This window comes from Ambystoma mexicanum, chromosome 6p, assembly GCF_040938575.1.
Source record: "Ambystoma mexicanum isolate Mex_15411 chromosome 6p, UKY_AmexF1_1, whole genome shotgun sequence".
Taxonomy (NCBI): domain Eukaryota; kingdom Metazoa; phylum Chordata; class Amphibia; order Caudata; family Ambystomatidae; genus Ambystoma; species Ambystoma mexicanum.
In genome coordinates this window covers 255,271,997-255,290,366 of record NC_090935.1, presented here as the reverse complement: position 1 = coordinate 255,290,366, position 18,370 = coordinate 255,271,997, and the positions used below count along the sequence as shown (strand labels likewise).

General features: G+C 43.8%; 1 protein-coding gene across 1 annotated transcript in view; it reads right to left on the bottom strand.

Annotated features, from left to right (window-relative positions):
- ME2 (malic enzyme 2) overlaps positions 1 to 17,958 on the bottom strand; it is a 426,330-nt gene extending 408,372 nt beyond the window's left edge. The window contains exon 1 of the mRNA XM_069626976.1: positions 17,638 to 17,958. The gene's annotated coding sequence lies outside the window, so the exon portion shown is untranslated. The remainder of the gene's footprint in view (positions 1 to 17,637) is intronic.
- Between the last annotated feature and the right edge of the window lie 412 nt (positions 17,959 to 18,370).

The following is an 18,370-nucleotide window of genomic DNA, read 5'->3' as shown; positions in this document are numbered from 1 at the left end:
CGATCCAAAAATAGTGATGCAACACGCAATCCAATGATCGATTCGGATCTTTCCTGTATCGTCACATGTTGTATGCTTTGCTTTAGCTCATGAGCAGCTCTATAGTTAAGGTGTGTAGTGAGTTCCGAAACATTTTTTTAAAATAAGTTTATATCAACTTTTGACTCATGATGAATTTGGCTTAAATTTTGCAGAAAATTGTGTACACATGCACCCCCTCCAGACTGGACATTTTGGGAAAGATTCATTATAAAATTTAAAATTAATCATTAAGAAAAGTTAAAAAAACACACTTTCAACCTAGTCCCTATTCATTTCCCCATAGATCATATTTGTCACGCTGCCCAGCAAAAACCACTGGACGGAATTGGACCAGGTCGAAACAACTAGGGCTCGAAGCATTGACTCACAATCCTACTTTCAAAAATATTTGATGGAGAAGGGGGTGCCATCTACCCCCCTCGCCCCCCAAAAAATTGACATATCTCCATGGTGCTTTGCAGGATAAGACTTTTCAGAAATGGAAAAGCCACCATCTTTTTTGTAAGGGATAGCCGCGATTATCAGAAAATGAAAAGAAGAATGGCATTTGGAGGTGGAAAAACTGAAAGGGTATCAGGGTAGAGGTGGTAAAAAGAGCCCTCGATGTGAAATTTGGGAGTTGGAGGTGGGCTAGGGACAGAGTCTGCAGCACGAAAATGTTACAATAACTGCAGTTATCCAGTCTGATAAACACGCCATCAGAGAAAACGAGATTGGGAAATCAAATTGTATCACACACGAGTATTTGAGGGGGTATGGCAGAGGGCTGGGGAGGCAAAAGGGATTTGGTGGGAGTGGGGGGGCGTTGCCATACGCAGAAGGGCACTTGGTGAGTGAGTGGGAGTCCAGGGGGAACATGTTTTGTCCTTTGCCGTTTTTCCCCCGATAATCATGGCTATATGTAGCACATTGATATTAAAGCCGCGGTTATGGCGATTTAGTCAACAACAAAAAATATGCAGCTACAGTGAGGTTCGGGAGATGGGTCACTGGCCATGGCTTGGTATTTCTTTAGGCCTGGTAGTGTTGTAAAATATAAAGTGAGCATGGAGAGATTTAAAAAAAATACAGGCCAAATGCCATGGTTCGTGGCCAGTTAAGTTTTTAAAATATACAGTGGGCAAGGGCGAAGGCTGGCTATGGCCACTGGTGTGGAAAAAAAATACAGTGGACATGTACAGAGGCCATGTCCAGTGACACTGAAGAAAAGAAAAAAAAAATCGTTGGTATAACAAAACCCTTCAAAATTCAAGGAAAAAAAATAAACTTTAGTTGAAGTGCAGCTAGGGTGACAACCCTTGAAATTCAGTTAATTAGGAAACTCGGGACTGGCTTAACTCGGCACGTTACCGTTACAAAGCGCAAGAGCACATATATAAGAGAAAATACAAAATGGCATTATGGTGAATATGGCATTATGGCGCAGAGTTAAGTTGGTCCCAAGCATCCCAATGCCTTGAATTTCAAGGCTTTTGTTGCGTTAACTCCCCTTAACTGCACGTCAACTAATTTTATCCTTGAATATAAATATATATATTTTATTCACAGAAAAATCTTTAGTTAAGGTGTAGTTAAGTTGAGCAGATTTAAGGCAAAAAAAAAAAAAATCATTGAAATTCTGCGGATTTGGGAAGTCATGACCAGCTTTACTCGGCGAGGCGCCTGTTGAGGTTGCCCAAAATACCATGTCTCCATAATGTCATTGTTAGTCCCTTTTTCTTGCGCTTTGCAACAGGAACGCGCAGAGTTAAGCTGGACATGACTTGCCAGATCCTGTAAATGTCAAGAATTTAGTTGTTTTAAATCAGCTCAACTTAACTGGACCTAAACTAAAGTTTTTGTGTGAATTTCAAGGGTTTTGTTAGATCATAGTTTTCTTACGGGCACAATCCTTCAGCCATGTCTGCTGTACATGTTGCCCCAATAGGTTTTTTTCAGACCCATTAGGTGGCCACGGCTTTTGGATGTGGCCACTGTACATGTCTTTAAGGTCCACTAGCCAGGACCTTCGGCCATGCCCACTGTATATTTTAAAAACACTACCAGGCAGCTAGCCATGGCCTTTATCCATGGCTAGTGGCCATTGCCCTCAGCCGTGTCCACGGTGCCTGTTCCCCCAATATGTTTCTTTTGGGTGGGCAGGGCCAAAGACTGTGCTAAATAGCCAGGGAAAAGGCCCTGGCTAGTCGGCTCGAAAGACATGCAAATTGGCCACGGCCACAGCCTTGGTCTAGAAAGCATATTGAGGGAACATATACAGTCAACACGGCCAAAGGCAGTGGACACAGCCTGGCCATGGGTGAAGGCCATGGTCAGCAGTTGCACATTAAAATAAATCTCTGGCATAACAAAACCATTGAAATTCACTGGAAAAAAAAAAACACTTCTTAAATTTTAGTTGTCCAGATTTAATTATAACAAAACTCTTGAAATTCAGCAGATGTGGGAAGCGATGACCAACTTAGCTTTGGTCAAATCTGGTCTCGGGAGGATAGCTCAGGTGCAACATGCTCGCCTTGGAAGCAAGTCGACACGGAGCAGGTTCGATCCGCGGGTTCACACTTAGAAACCTCTGGGTATTTAGCGCACTCTAAATAACAATCATATCTTAACTATACTTTAAAATGTTTTTTTTTTGTGAATATATAAGAGCTGACCTGAAAAGGCCATTGTTGTGTTGATATGCCCAGATTGCATTTTGTGCAGGGAATAAACCACACTATTTGTATCTACTTCCATAGGGTTGTTGCTTCTAGGCACTATATGCAACAGGGCATTTTTAACAAACTCGATGGTTGGAATTATAAAAGGCTGAGTGGACCTGCCTGAATCTGTAAGGAACTGGTAGTCGCAGAAGGCAGTCAGCCTACTGAGACATATCAGTTGTTGGCATTTTTTTTTAAAAAACGAATTTGTGCATCCCACCGCATTTAGAGGAAAACGTGCGTTCCTAAACCCTCTGGGCTTCCTTTAGACAGTAGACAGTTAACACGTGCAGTTGGGCAATAACGACACTGAGAACAGAGCCAGCAGGAAAGTGCTGCTTAAGCACCACACCCCGTTAATAGAAACACGAGGCAGGCGTCACGAGGCTGTCGCCAAGACTTTGGACAAAACCTCGGTGTTGGTATTTAGAGAAGGCACAGGACTATTTTAGCATCCTAGAGTGCACCTCCCCCACGGGATATAGATTTGGATGAGGGAACGGAGACCTCTGCCATGTACACTTAGGTTCAATTTAATATTTGCCGAAGGTAACGTTTGGGTCTTCTTGTCTATAAAAGACAAGTACGCGAGTGCTTTGAAGATTCTGGAAAGAGGAAAATGATCGAATCTATACACTGATATTCTTCTACTCACTAGAATAAAATGGCCACTTCCTCAACCAAGTCGGACATTTTAAAGAAATGGATGTCCCTGCATCCAATGGCAACACTGGAATAGTGCGCTCTTCCGACTGTAAAGGCAGGAATGCATGCCCCAAAAATACAAAGAAAAGCGAACTGGATAAGCAACCGTGTCGGACATGCGACAACTGGACACTCGTACGTTTGCTTGGCTCCAGGGGACTTCTTGGTAAATTAGGCACAACGCCCACGTTGCCTTTCACCACTGCTTGAAGTTGCAGCCTGCTGCAGTAAACCGAGTTAGCAGACGTTTCAGGAATTGCGGCCATATTGTGACACGAAACTCATCAAGTCTGGCTTTTTACAATATGGCTACGGTTACGTAGCTGTCCCTAGCGTACGCATATCAAAGCCTAGCCTTTTCAGAAATATTGAGGAGGTGCGTTATAGAATGTACTGCCAGTTCAGGGGAGGCCTGTTGGTTTTCCCTGTTCACGGAGCTGACTCAACTTCTAAAGCAGGAGTGGCAAGCTCCAATCAGACAGGTGGCTGCAGAGAGCCTTTGGTACTATGAACCTTCTAGACGCAATAATACAGAATGGCAGCTGGTGGATTATTAAAGCGTTTAGTGCAAGCAAGGGAACTGAGCCAGCCTGAAAACACTTCAAGGATTCAGAAGGGATGAGCCTCCAGCAACATTTTTAAAAATAGGTGAATTTCAAATTTCAGGTGATAATTCATAAAAAGCCATGGAATAAAAAACTAAGATCTACTCATCTCGGTAAAGTCACAGTTGCTCCGCATAAACTTAAATGTGGTCTTGGCAGATCCTTCCCTATACTGGCAGCTGGCATTTGAAATAATCTCACCACCCATATTCGATTGGAAACAAACTACATGAGTTTCCGCAAGCAAGTGAAAACTCTCTGTTTTAGATAATCTCCCTGTTGAATCTACCTTTAGGCCCTCTGCTCACTTGTTTGTCTGTCCCGTCTCTCAAAGCACCGTCCATTTGTAATGTGTCCTTATTTCTGCGCCCCGAGGCCGGTGGGCTACCGGCGCATTATACATTTTAAATAAATAAATGATACAAATTAGATGCCAGATTATCAATAGTAAACAGGAGCATTTGATTGCAGCAAATCGTGGATGCCGCCATGAGAAAATGTTGTGCCGGATAGAAACAATGGATGAACAGTCCATACATCTATATTTCAGACCCATCAGGAAGGATGACTTGGTACAGATACTACTTCTACACTAGGGTGAATGAGAGTAGAAAGCACACCATCTTAAAACATAGAAAGGTTTTGAAGAGTCGGAAACATTGACTTTTGTGATTTACACTTACAATTTGAGTTTTTCCTGGCAAGGTATCTTTGTTAAACACCTTTTTTAAAGCTAGGTTGTGAGAAGAATTATCATCTAGCAAGGGTGTAGAAACCCAGGCTTTTTTATTTTTATTAATAAAAGGATGTGGGTAACCCACCTCAGAAAGTGTTGTCTGCTAAAAAGACTCACTTATCTGCAGCCCTGTTAGGGGAGTTTTCCTAAAGTCCACCCGAGGTAAGACTTCATAAGACTATCCCTTGGCATACAGGTCCCCAACTCTTAGTACAAGTCTGTACTACGAAAGCATAGCAGTCAGGCTTATCATAGGAGGAAGATGTGAGCCGTAGGCAAGTACACTCAACCCAGTAATACAATAGTCAAAAGAAACACTTTAAATGTTATATTAAGCTAGTAGGGTAGATGGATACTGAATTCACTAACCAACACACACAGGCATTCTTAGTAATACTTTTCAAAGGTAATTACTTCAATGGTAGTTGCTTGCATTTACAATGCTTACAGAGTTTGACACTAATGTGGTTGCAGAGTGATTCCTGTGTTGATGGAAATGATCCATGTGGCATGTAGATTCTATCTACTGCTGCAGAGGTGGTCTGGCCTTCAAAACACCATCTCGGGACGCGCCGCATCGCAGAGTGTTTCCTGGGCTTCGGCACCTTGCAGCGGACCTGGGGACTAAACACATGCGTTTACAGACTTTCAAGGTAAAAAATTACCATGGCTAAGGAAGGTAATTCCGAAGAAGTGTAAGTGAGATTGATTTTGTGAATAACTCACATGTGTGCATGGAGTCTGCCTCTATGGAACTCCTTAAAAGCCTGAGTATCTCCGGCATTGTCCAACACACTTTCCACACAGCTTCTACACATTTTGTGCATATATTTGGTGCCGGAAAACATGGGGTGGTTGGTGGATAGACTGACCGTTTTTCTCATCAGAGACCAGATACTTAACCGGTGAATGACGGGGGACATTATTCCAGTTTTGGGTCAGCCCGCTCCCCCAAGAACGAGACACCAGATAAAAGGTCTACAGCTATCGGCTAATAGACAGATCCTTCCTGAAAATGTCTTTCGTTCAGGCTCTGTGGTGGAAAGAGCCGACTGTGAGACCCCTTTAAAAGATGCTAATAATTGGTTGAATGACTCACAGGCCGGTGTTAAATGCGAAGATTTATCAACATTTTTGAAAGCAAAAAAATCTATGCCAACGCTGCAGAGCTCTTTACCTTCCTGCTCTTAACTGGCAACAAGAAATGCTACATAAACACGACAAAATCCATTCAATAATTATACATAAAGATAAGGAAGGTGATCACGCAAGATATAGGGGATTATAAATGACAGATGCCGAAATATTAGAAGTCGATTTGCTACAGATGCCTGATAATTCTATATCAACCCAGAAGGGGGGCCAGCTCTACCCTGATGGCTCCAGCTCAGAAACCCAGCTGCTCCTTGACAAAGGACCAAAACAAGCCTTTGCCTTCTCACCAGTGAGAGAATACAGATGAGGGGAGTAGTGATGTGAACTTCCCGCCACCTGTTTTGACCCGGTTTGGCCCTTTCGTGACTGAAGAAGCCCCAACTTCGGTAGCCGTTCCTCCGCTTCAGAAAATAGATATATAAAACATGCCATTGCGGGCATGTAGCTAATCACCGGCAACTCAAAATTCTCTGTATAATGTGATATTGAACACGGATTGGACTGTCTTCATCTCTAGAAAAACGACTAGTCAGAGACATTGCAATTATTAAAGATAAGTTAGACCTAAAACAATGAAAGTGATTAATGCCCATAGGACTCAAATGACAACAAAACAACGACCGGCGCAATGACATCGAAAAAAAAGTGGGTGCTAAATAAGGAAGGGCGGTTTGTGGAAAGTCTAATTTTGATCCGCCCTCTAATGGTGTTCTTTAAGGGTTGTCAGCACTGCCCTCGGCGATGTCTACCAGCCACAGATGCAAAAACGTTCAGTTCCAGATCAATCATTGAGAAAGTCTTCATCAACAATGGCGCATTCAATAACCGCCCCTTTGCTTCCTTTTGTACCTACCAAATCCACTAATGATGAACATATCCAACAGAAGATCCAGCAAGCTGAAAAAAGTAAGCTTCTCAAGGTCATAGCTATTTCGGGTAACCCACCAAAAATGAATTTGCTGGATTCAGAAATTCCAAATAAATACCTTCCATCAGCTCTTGAATTAATAGAAACTTCTCTGGCACCAAAATAAACTGCTAGCTCTACGGCAGTTCTCTCACTTGAGATGAAAAAAAAAAAGGAAAATCGTCAAAAGTAGCAAGGACGGAATTTGTATTAAAGAAATCAAAAAAAGTTCGACTAATTAGAACAAGGAAATCTAATGGTGCAAGACAGTTTTTGGTAACCCTGCCAAACTGTTGAAAACCAATTGCGAGAAAAGAAAACAACCCTGAATCTCGAATCTCAGCAGGAGGTCGTAGAACATCATAGACATGAACAGGAGGAGTGTCCACATAAAATGTGTAATGGTCCAAAGAGATCAGATCAAGAAGAGGTATGCTAAACTTTCCCACATATTTGTTGGAAGGCGACAAGGAAACAACGACCTTCGTGCATGAGGTTACATGGAAGAATATCGGGGACAGGGAGAGAGAAGAATCCTAAGGGTATGAAAACACCCCGTTCCTCACTCTAGCAGAAAAACGTTCAGAAGTCTGAAGAGAAATGTAATCTGAAGTCCAAGCTTACAACAGAAAAGCAAATCAATGAATGCTGCACGGAGACAAAAAAAGGGGAATGTACCAATAGAAGGGATCGAGATGTCAACCTGACATTTTTAAGATATGATAAAGCAAACACGGCTAAATATGAAGGCAGTCAAGAGACTGGGGGAAACCTAGAATCCCTGGAACGCCTGCTTTCAACGGCAGACGGTCTGATTTTAAATTGACATAACGTCTTCCACCATAATTTATATGACTATTTCATGTATATACATTTTGACACTTTTCAAAAAATAAAACATGGACAATTTGCAGCAAACTCATTCAAGGGGCATTGGCAAGGACCTGAAAGCAAATGTGTGCTTTTTTTTTTTTTAAGTGTCATAATGTAGGTACAAAAGAAAAATAGTAATATACCTTTGGTGACTGAGGTATAGCCTGTGGCAATGGGCAGTGACGAGGTCATGACTCGACAATCTGGCTACTGGCCATGACCATGAGGGACCAGCCATCGGGTTAAAGTGGGAATGGCCACCAGAGACCAGCTATGTGGTAAAGTCTTTCGAAATCGGGATAGGTTTGAATGTGAAAAAAAAAAAGTCTGCTCATGGCTACAGCCCAAAGTGCTGGACAGGATTGCAGCAACATTTGCGGGGCGCATCAGCAAGGACCTGAAAGCATGCTATTGCAAATCTCTTGTGTTTTATTTTCCTAAAGTGTCCAAATGCAAGTACAAAAAATAGTGATATAACTTTGGTGCCTGGGCAGTGGGCCTGGCCCTTAGCAAGGACAAATATCTACTATGGTTTGCCTATCGGGAAATGTGATATGGCCAAAGCCCATGCCCCGTGGAGACTGGCCATGCAAGCCATGACCACTGGCCATTGGTCACATTATGTGGGTTAAGTGGACACTGAACTAAGATGCAGGGTAGGTGCAGTGGATAAAGGGGCTGGTTTGGTGAGGTTTTGGTCATGGTCGAGCCTCAGGCCCTAGGCAATTAAAACATGACTTGCATCCCCAGCATGCGCTGCTGATAACGACACACATCAGTATGCGTTGCAAAAGGAGATTTACAGTTCTTTCATATATGTTAGAAGAGGAATTATTAATAACATATATACAGTGATGTAACATTTTCACTCAAAAAAACCTATGAAATTCACAGAAAAAACCTTTGTTAAAGGGATGCTGTGGTTACAGGTAAAACCGAAACCCCCCAGAAATTCACCAGTTATGGTAAGGTAAGCAACCATAACTTGCGTCACCACCGTGCACTGCTAAGACTAACACCCAGTACATGAAAGATGCTGTCACAAATGTCACTGATGACATCACAAACATAATTGATGACATTGCATATGACATTTATTTTGATTAATTTGTGTTTATAATGTTGGTAAGAAGATGTCAGGGGTGATCGGGAGACCCATCATGAACTACTTAACGTATTAAAGAATGTACTCATCTAAACAACACATTATATTGGAGGGTTGTTAATACAGGGATCCAATCATACATACACATAGGCAACGGCTGCATCATACACCACATAAGTAATCTGTTAATTTTGGCTAGTAAGATAATGAATGATAACTTATCAGAGTCTTGAGTAATGTTAAACATGGAATAAATAGCTACTAATTCAAGGCTTACCACATACTTGTGTTAGTGCAAACAATACATACGAAGAAGTCCTACAATGCATACAGATCAGAGGCACATACAGGGGAAACTAAACTAAGGAAGAAAGAAAGAAACAGCATCACCAGAAAATGTCAATAACACTAAAGTTCATCAAAATGTATACAAATGACGTGTGTGTTTGAGGCCTACTTATTGCCCCGTACATGTGCACAATGAGCTGAGACCAAACCCTAAGGAAAGTACTTTAAGAACATACAAGAGGGTTAACGTCTAGATATAACACATTTTCAATTTTCATATTCTGACTGTCACTGATCAAACCCGCCTGGCCTAGATATGTCAGTGAACAAAAACAAGTGGCACAGATGTGATATCAGTGATGTCATGAATGACATTTGTGATGTCATCTGTGATGTCCTGGGTGTTAGCATTAGCAGTGCACAGTGGTGGTGCGAGTTATGGTGGCTTAGATTACCATAACTGGCGAATTTCTGGTTTTACTTGTAACCAGAACATCCCTTTAACTAGGATTTTTCACAAAATGTCTAGGTTTTTATTAGTGCAACTTAACCATAACGTCCCTTTAACAAAGTGTTTTCACTGATATATATATAGTACACACACACACACATTTATTTATTTTCAGAGAACCTTGATGGATATTCCATTATTTTGGAATATTGTACTATGGCTGTTTGGGTTGCTACCATTTCACATTCACACCCCTCTTAAGAGTAAAGACTGCCATCGGCCCACGTTTAATTTGATCCAAGTCACACATTCCACAACTCCACCTAGTAGTTATTGCTAGAAGCTCACCTCCAATTCTGAGCCACTACAGCAAGGCATTGTGGGTATGCAAATTAGCCCAAATGCAAAGCTTTTCTCCAATAAATTGTCTTATGGGGCATTGCTACTTCATACATTTGTTGATTAACCAAAGACAGACATGTTGCAAGGCTGTCAGAGCAACTATATTAGTGCAGTATAGTCCCGACAGACTTGCGGTTGGAGCATTTCACCATGTTTTCACAACACCAAGAAAATTATGATGGGTTTAAAAAGGTTTGAAATAAAACCACACACCTGAAACGTTAAAGTAAGAAAGTTCATTGGAGCCAAGTCACATTTCACAACGCCACCTAGTAGCCATCGCTGGAAGTTCACCTCCAGTTCTGAGCCACAACAGCAAGTCATTGTGGGTATGCAAATTAGCCCAAATGCAAACCTTATCTTAGAAGGCAGCAATACTTTTCAAGCCCACCATAACTTTGGTGGTGTTGTGGTTGGAGCATTTGGCCATATTTTCACAAGGCTGTCAGGACTATACTGCACTGATGATCCCTAATAAGGGTGAAACCAGGTATGTAATTGGCCTGACAGCCTTGCAAAACGTCTGTTTTGGGTTGATTAGGCTATGTATGAAGTAGCACAGCCGTCTAAGACTATTTTAAATAGGCCTGACGGCGATTCTGCAGCTTTATCAGTGCAATTAAGGGGTGAAGACAAGGGAGGACAGACCGGCGTTCTTCAGGCATGGTTGCGTACTGATCGTGCAAGTGCGCACATGGTCACAGGGAGAGGGGAGGTCCAGGTGCACCCAGTCAGTGGAGACTGGGGTAAGTGCAGAGAGGGCCACTCTCTTTGGTTATTTCTCCAGTGCAGTATATGTGGGTGGGTGCGGTGTAGGTCCCTGAGGCAAGTGCGAAAGAGGACTGGCGGGGGTGCCTGGGACCTGTGAGACTCTGAGGTACACCAGGCGGCCAGTCAGCAAGCTTTAAGGAAGAGGAGGGAGAGAGGAAAAGAGCAGAGAGATAGGATAGCATGGTACAGGGAGAGAGAAGGAAGAGGTGAAATGAAGGTCTTGAGTTTCCAGAATTTAAGAAGACCAGGCTCAAGACGGAGGGCGGCAGGTTGGCTATTCCAGAGGCAGACACCTGCTGAGGATTAGGATCTCCCTCCAAATCTCTGCTTGGAGGACCAGCTCACTCGCAGAAGGTTGGAGGTAGAAGAGCGTAGGGCTCGAGAGGGACAGTATTTAGGAAAGCAATGTTGAAGCTAAGTAGGTCACAGGCCACAGAAAGCCTTGTGGACAATGCAGAGGGTCTTGAACTTGATCCTTGCAGCCACAGGGAGACAGTAAAGGGATTACAGTTCCAGAGAGATGTGGTCCCTGGGCTTGAGGCCAAGGATAAGTCTTGCAGTTCTGTTTTGGATGAGTTGCCGAGGGTGAAGGGCAGAAGAAGGGAGGTTGAGGAAGAGGCTGTTGCAATAGTCCTGCCTAGAGAGAACCAGGGCTCTGGACAGTGAGCCGCTGGGGGAAAGTGAGAAAGGTAGAGTACATCTGAGGAGGTGTAGCTGATTTTTTTAGAGATGTCCGAAATGTGAGAGGAGAGAATGGAGTTGAAAATGACGCTATGGCAGTTGTGATAACATCGCAATGGGCTTAAGGCAAGAACTGAATGAAAAGTCATTTGCTAGACTTTTATGGCCAGATTGGGTTCTTAGATGCAAAGTGCAGTTTACCTGGTAGCACAAAGGCTTGTTTTTTTGATGACCAGAAAAGTCTGTTTACATGGAGAGTTCAATTGAGAGCCGATGGTGTATGTGTGTGTAGGTAAATATGCCGAAGGCTATGACATGAAATAGTAGTAGCAAATAGGATTAAGTGCAAGAATGCAGGACAAACGGTATTGGACGCCTGGAGCATCTGGGAGGATAAGGATTTGTACCGCTACTAAAAGTTAATGCTTATTTATTTATTTCCCTCCCCATGCCGTAAAGTGTCTATGGAAAGTGGAAAGCCTTTCAAAATCATCATTTGGGTTAAATGGGTTTCTGTCACATTGTCTGAATAATAAACTGAGTTAGTCATAAATGATACATGTAATATGTGGAGTACATCATGACTAACGAGGGAAGAGAAAAAGATCACATGTCAAAAGAGTTGTACTTTGTGAATATATCCAATTGGGTTTTAGGGCTAGGGGTGATTGAATTAATTTGTATTAGAGTTAGCCAATGGAGGGTTGGGGGGTGACGCAACAAAATATTTTTGATTATGTAAATTGTCTAACTGGGTATATAAACTGTAACCTTGTTGTCATTCTGAGATAATCTGGTTTTCGTTTTCAGCTCAAAGGGAGTCGACCAGCCCCTCCAGGACATTAGCTTGTAATAAACTTGCTTTTCTGACAAAAATGCACTTGGTTCTTCACAGAAGATGTTCTTTCGCATTGGAATGCTTGAGTTACTTCCTTTCAGGTCTTACCCGACGTTCTGCAGTGAATCAGCTACTGGCGACAGAACCTTTTTATCATGATACAGGAACATAGACACTGCAGCAGAGGAGCATTTTCTGCCCTTCCTTTTCAGAGCAAATGTCTATACAATGTGCAGTTTTTGTGAAGGCGGCAGATATGGTGCTTCAGGGGCAGGAACAGGCATGCAGGCTTTATGTTTGACAACCCAGTTCTAAAGGCTCTCCATTTGGCTAGTTTAGTAATATCACCTGTTTTTATTAAATGCTGATACAAACCATAAATCATGAAAGACGACTGGCAAGGATCACATGCTAGATATTCACCTTTTAACGGATAGTCATTTGTGGGTAGCAATTGCTACCTATATGTTATACCATATACCCCTGTGGAATGTTTTGCAACCTATTGGTATAATTAATCCTGCAGCTGAGCTGTTCACGGTAAGGATGCATTTACCTTCTGCAAATATCATTCATGGGCGTTTGAGCCGGCTATCAATCCTTGAATCCCAAGTTAGCCCAGTCTCCACTTTTAAATGAACATTATTGACATGCAACATATATCCTTGCAAAGGGCCTCTCCAAGATAAAATCTGATGTAATGTCACATCCTGTCAATGGTTTTAATTATTTTTCTTTTAACAAGGGAGCAGAGGGGGGCGAGCAGTTCCGAGTGGTTGGATAGCGTCAATTCTGCTAAGCCTTCAATTTTCATGAAAGGACTTCACAGTCTTATTTTATTGACCCTCCCTTGACATTGGATTAGGTGTTTTGTTTGTAGATTCAATCCGGCTCAAGGCAGCAACCTAGGATTTCTTGCACAGAAACATGCCCTGCCTTTGGGGCACCATGGCCTTCTTTGCCCCCTCATAAGCTCTTTCTCTCAAAGGGAAATATGTCAAAAGGCCCCCAAAACACCCATACATGTAGATAAATGATTTTGAATTTTACAAGTATCTTCCACGAGGAAACACCTTTAATGTGAATGTCACCCAGACTGCCGCATCCGGGCCAGGTGTGGGGTTGAACATATGCAAAGATCTCAAATTGTCAACTGGGGTAGTTTACCCAGTCCTGGGTATTTTTTTGCAGACTGAAGAAAATAAGTGGATGAGCTACTTTATCGAGAATCAGTTGTGGAATGTGGGGTGCAGTGGGGGCCTCCCTGCACAATTGCTAGGGCTATACTTCACAATCAGCCCCCTGGGACCTGGAGCAACAGTGTTTAGATGCACAAAGTTCTTAAAGCAACACTTGTTTTCGGAGACAGCAACCTACAGCATATCCAGTTAGAACCTTGCGGACACACCTTCGAGCCAAGCATAGATATCAACACTGCTGCCCCTGGGCAGATTTTGTCAATGGGTGAACCCTGGCCTACGAACCCTTGCAAGTTAAGTCCACTGGTAATTCAGAATGGCGTCACCTAGATGGGAGAAGCTGAAATCTCTAGAACCTTTGCTGAACTGCTTCACAGCACTGCCCCCCCCCCTCTCCAGAAGGACTACCCAATCCCAGTGCCCGATTTGCACCTCTCAAAGGATGTATAACCACTAAAGAGAAGCCCGGCCTGGAGTCATGGTGCGAGTAGCTTATCCATCCATTTCCGAATATGCCTTTCTATTCTGGACGTGTGGGCATGCCTTTATAAAGGCAACAGCAAAAGGGTCTGCAAGTACAACAATACAACCAGAACTGGATAGGTTGCCAAGGCCGGCGCAAGAGATGGGCGGCACGCGTTGTGCCCCAAGAGCGGTGATGAGAGGATGACAATGATAGAAATGTTAATTGACACCATTCCCTCAGCACATTAAACCCTCCCTCCCCCCACCCTCACCATTTCCTAAGTGTCATTTTTCAGCAGAGCTTTTAAAAGGGAAGTTCTGCATTAGTGGTCACTCAGTGGAGTGTGTCAAAGCATTCTAACAGGAGTAAATGCTTGGGTGTTAAGGACAGATGTGCACATTTGCTTCTAAAATGCACACAGCTCCACAATGACATGCCGTACTGCAAAGTGAACTAGCAGAGAAAAAAAGTAAAAATGTCCTTGTCATTTCATGACGTGTGCATATTTGATACACTCAAGAGGGGTTCGCTTGTTTATGGAACTACAAACCTCCTTCAAATCATATCCAATAACAAGCTGTAATGATTGCCAAAAATGACTACAAGTGGGTGTCCATATCACACAATATATTATGTTAAGTGTTGAAAGTACTTTTGAAAAACTCAGAAGAAATTTTTCGCGCTTTGCACCTGCAGGTTTTAAGATGGGGACTATACTAATCTCACATGTTTTGCTTAACATATGCAGGCGAAGATGTAGATATTTGTTAGGCAGAATCCTGTGCAGTTCCCTTGGGGAACACTGCAAAAAGATTAAGACTACAGGAGTAAGCAGTAAACCCAATTGGTAGCAGTCTGTACCATCCAGATTTACCTGGTAGCTGTGGCTGAGCAGTCAGACTTCCCTCAAGAAGAGTTAGGCAGTATACAGAGGATACACAATAGGGCTAAAAACGCAGTAGAGCACGCAAACACTGACCAGAACCTGGTATCAAAAGTATATAATTATTTATTTAACAAACACTTTAGAAAATACACTAGCACTATTAATCAAAGCAAGTTCAAAACACAATCAGAAAAGTATACACCCCTCCCTTAAGAATTATTAGACAAGTCTAAGTGAAAACACCACTGAGCACGTAACCTAGATGGCACTCCAATAATTAAATAAAAGGGAGAGAAAAAGGCAGGTCATAAAAATAAAACAGTTCCCAACACTTTTAAGAGACCAAAACAAGTTACTGAAGGCAGAGTCGACTGTAGAGCCAAAGTTCATAGGCCACTTTAAATGGAGCAAAATGAAATGTGCCCCAGATCACACAGTTGAGAAATGCATTAAAGTCTTTGTAGCAATGTTCAAAAGAGGTTGGGGTGGTTCAAAAGGTAAGGTTAGAAGATCTGGGGGCCAACCCAGTTGGAAAGCAAAGGATTTAAGGGTCACCTTTAGCAAACCGTAGAAAGGGAGGCCAGGTGGAATACAGTACCTTTAAAGTTGAGGAAGCTCCAGCGGTGGCGGTTGTTCCTGGCAGCGGGTGCAGTTCATGGTTTCGACCAGGGGAAGAGAGGATCTCGTCAAGAAGGAAACTTGGAGTCGTTGCACTGCCCAGGAAAGAAACCAGCCGCAGAGTTCGTCGGTTAAAAGGTGCGTTCCTGGTATTCGCGGTCACAGTGGTGAAGCTTGGCTATCCGGCTGCCGGGGTGCTTGGGAGGGGCGATTCAACCAAGAGACATCCTGGAAGGCGAAATGGCGAACTGGTTGATTCCACCAGCTCAGAGGAAGAAGACTTTCAGCAGAAGATCTTCTCTTGTCGCCAGGAAAGTGGTGAGGTCGTTGCAGCAGGGCTCCACCGGTGGTGTCATCGTTGCAGATGGCTCAGCTTCTCCCCTCTTCGGATTTCTTAGGTCCTGTGGCGACTTCTGAAGTTCCAGTCCCAAACGCCCTGCTTTTATGCAGAAAAACCGCCATTCAACAGCCTAGCTGTCACTCATACATGCTAAGTGGTGAGCCGGCTGGCTCACCACTAGGCCAATCAGAACAGAGTGCGACTTCAGTTGCTAAGGCAATGCAGTCCAGGGTGCCGATTCCCCCACCCACACATACTGTGGAACCCATACAGAGTGGCACCAGTTGGAGGGCTTCTGTGGAGAAGCCCGCCAAAATGTGGAACAAAGGGCCCGACCTTGGTTGGAGTTACAGAGACGGACACAAACTCCATTTTAGAAAAGAGTTCTGGCAAAAAGACCCAACTGGGGATTTAATATTAAATAAATAAACCAGCGGTATCTTTAACATTGCACCAAAAAGTGGTGCGTTTAAAATCAATGGGAAAATCCCATAGGAAATATTCCGGTGGAATTTTATGCGTGGTACCCACTGCCACCAGCCAGAAACTCAACAAGGGGGGACTGGACAGTGACCCCTTGGAAACAGACCCAGGGGCAATCGAATTAACCCCTTCCAGTACTTCCACAATATGATGGTTTGTACTGGTTCTGTTCACAATTTTGGACTAGTAAAGTCAATGGTGACAGGAATCCTTATTGGTGCTATTTGTCCCCTTTCCCACTCTCTTATTGTACTCTTTCAAAATACCTCTGAGTGTACCAGACTATCCCTCTTGGAATGATAACCTATCAGAAAATCATTCATATGGCTAGTCTAGTATTGCCCCTTGCGAAATACAAGTGAGGTGGTACAAACGGAACACCTGCAACACAGGACCATTGGTCAGTGGGCCCTCAGACCCCGGTAAATGGTCGCACCGCAATGGGCCAGTACAGACGGTTGAAACTGCATTCAGGCAAGGCCTTCCCTAAGAGCAGGTGACAGAAACATCATTTACTTGGGCAGCAAAATCTGTTTTCACATTAGAATTCTTCTGTAAAGTACTGGAATTGCAATGTAATGAAACCAGCTTCATTTATATAGCAATTATTTATTCATATTGAGGAGGGGTTTTGCCACACAACAGAGGTGTAGTTTGGGAGTGACGTGTGCCAGTCCGGGGGTGGCGCGCATCCTAAAGTTTCACCCTGGGCACAAAGTTGGCTAGAAACTGACCTGCATTCGCCACTCACCTAAAGAACAACAAATACCCTAGCAGAGCCCTATAGCACAGACCTGCTTCCGAGGCCTGGTGACCACTGCCCATCAGATAGATACGTGTTTTCAAAATAACCATAAACGCGCCATATTACTTTTGTATTGACTCGTGTGCAAACACCCAGGAGAGCCAGCAGCTTCCAGTTTCCACCTCGCTCTGCCCTGCCTTATCGACTCTTCTGTAAACTAACCCCACGGGGACAGCAGCCTCCACGCCAGGAAAGTGTGTTGCAACAATAGGAGGAGCCGAGGAAAGGGACTCGAAACCCCTCATCTCTTCACTTTCGCTTCCACCATCTGGCTTCTTAAAGCAGCCCCATCCTCGCAGGCTAGGGTCCGTAGATAACGGGGATGCAATCGCGCCCGTATTTTAAGAGTGTAATCGTACACCCCCAGCACGTCCACAGACGTTTCTTCAATGCATAGTGGCTTTGGTTCTAAGGGGCTGTGTGATAAATGCATGGAAATATCCCGAGAGAAGCCGAGGGGCTTCCTGCAGTGCGGACACGCGTAGAGCGAGTCATTTTTTTGTTGTTGCACACATCAGTGGTTGACACACACACACACGCGCGACCAGAGCCATTGAGGGCGCCGGGGGTACCGACCTGCTAGACCCGGGGACTGAGGTGATGGAGACAAGGGGTAGGAGCCGGTGCGCTGCAGCTCTGCCGCAGCTGATGGCCTGGTGGTGTTGCTTGAATCAGTCCTCCTCTACTCCCGGATGACAGAGCAGAAAGGCGGAGCGAGCCAGAGCCTGGGGAGCTGCGAGGAGGAGGAGGAGGAGTCAGGGGCAGGGCGGTGAACAACGCGCACCAATCCCAAAGCTTCCACGGGCCTCCGGGTCGGGAGAAGAAGCTAGTTCCACACACTACACACGAATGCTCTGCAGAGCCCTCCTGTGTGGCTAGGTCGTGACCCTCCTGCCCGATGGCGGTCTCATATCTGACCTCAAATAACAATGCGTGATGATACATGTTAATTGTTTCTGCTCTGGATCAGGGTCGCTGTGAACGCAGCAAACCTCGCCTTGAAATGCTGCTCGTCTTTTCTCCACTTGCAGGTTAGAAGAGTACAATTAGTGGCGTTGATAATCACGGCGTTGCTGGCTGCTGAATATTATTTTAAAAAAAGAGTCGAACGCTTATTTCGTGTCGTCCAGCTCACTAGCTTTTTTAGAATTCGAAGCTTGTGTAATAAATGTAACGTGTGAGTAACATTGAAAAGAACAAAATGTCCTAGTTATATTTGTGAACATGTTTTTTATCTGAAGAATTGACTGTCTGACCCTTTCCCCAGTTCAATGCGAGCTAAAGCTCCCGCACCTTCAAGTAATGGCCA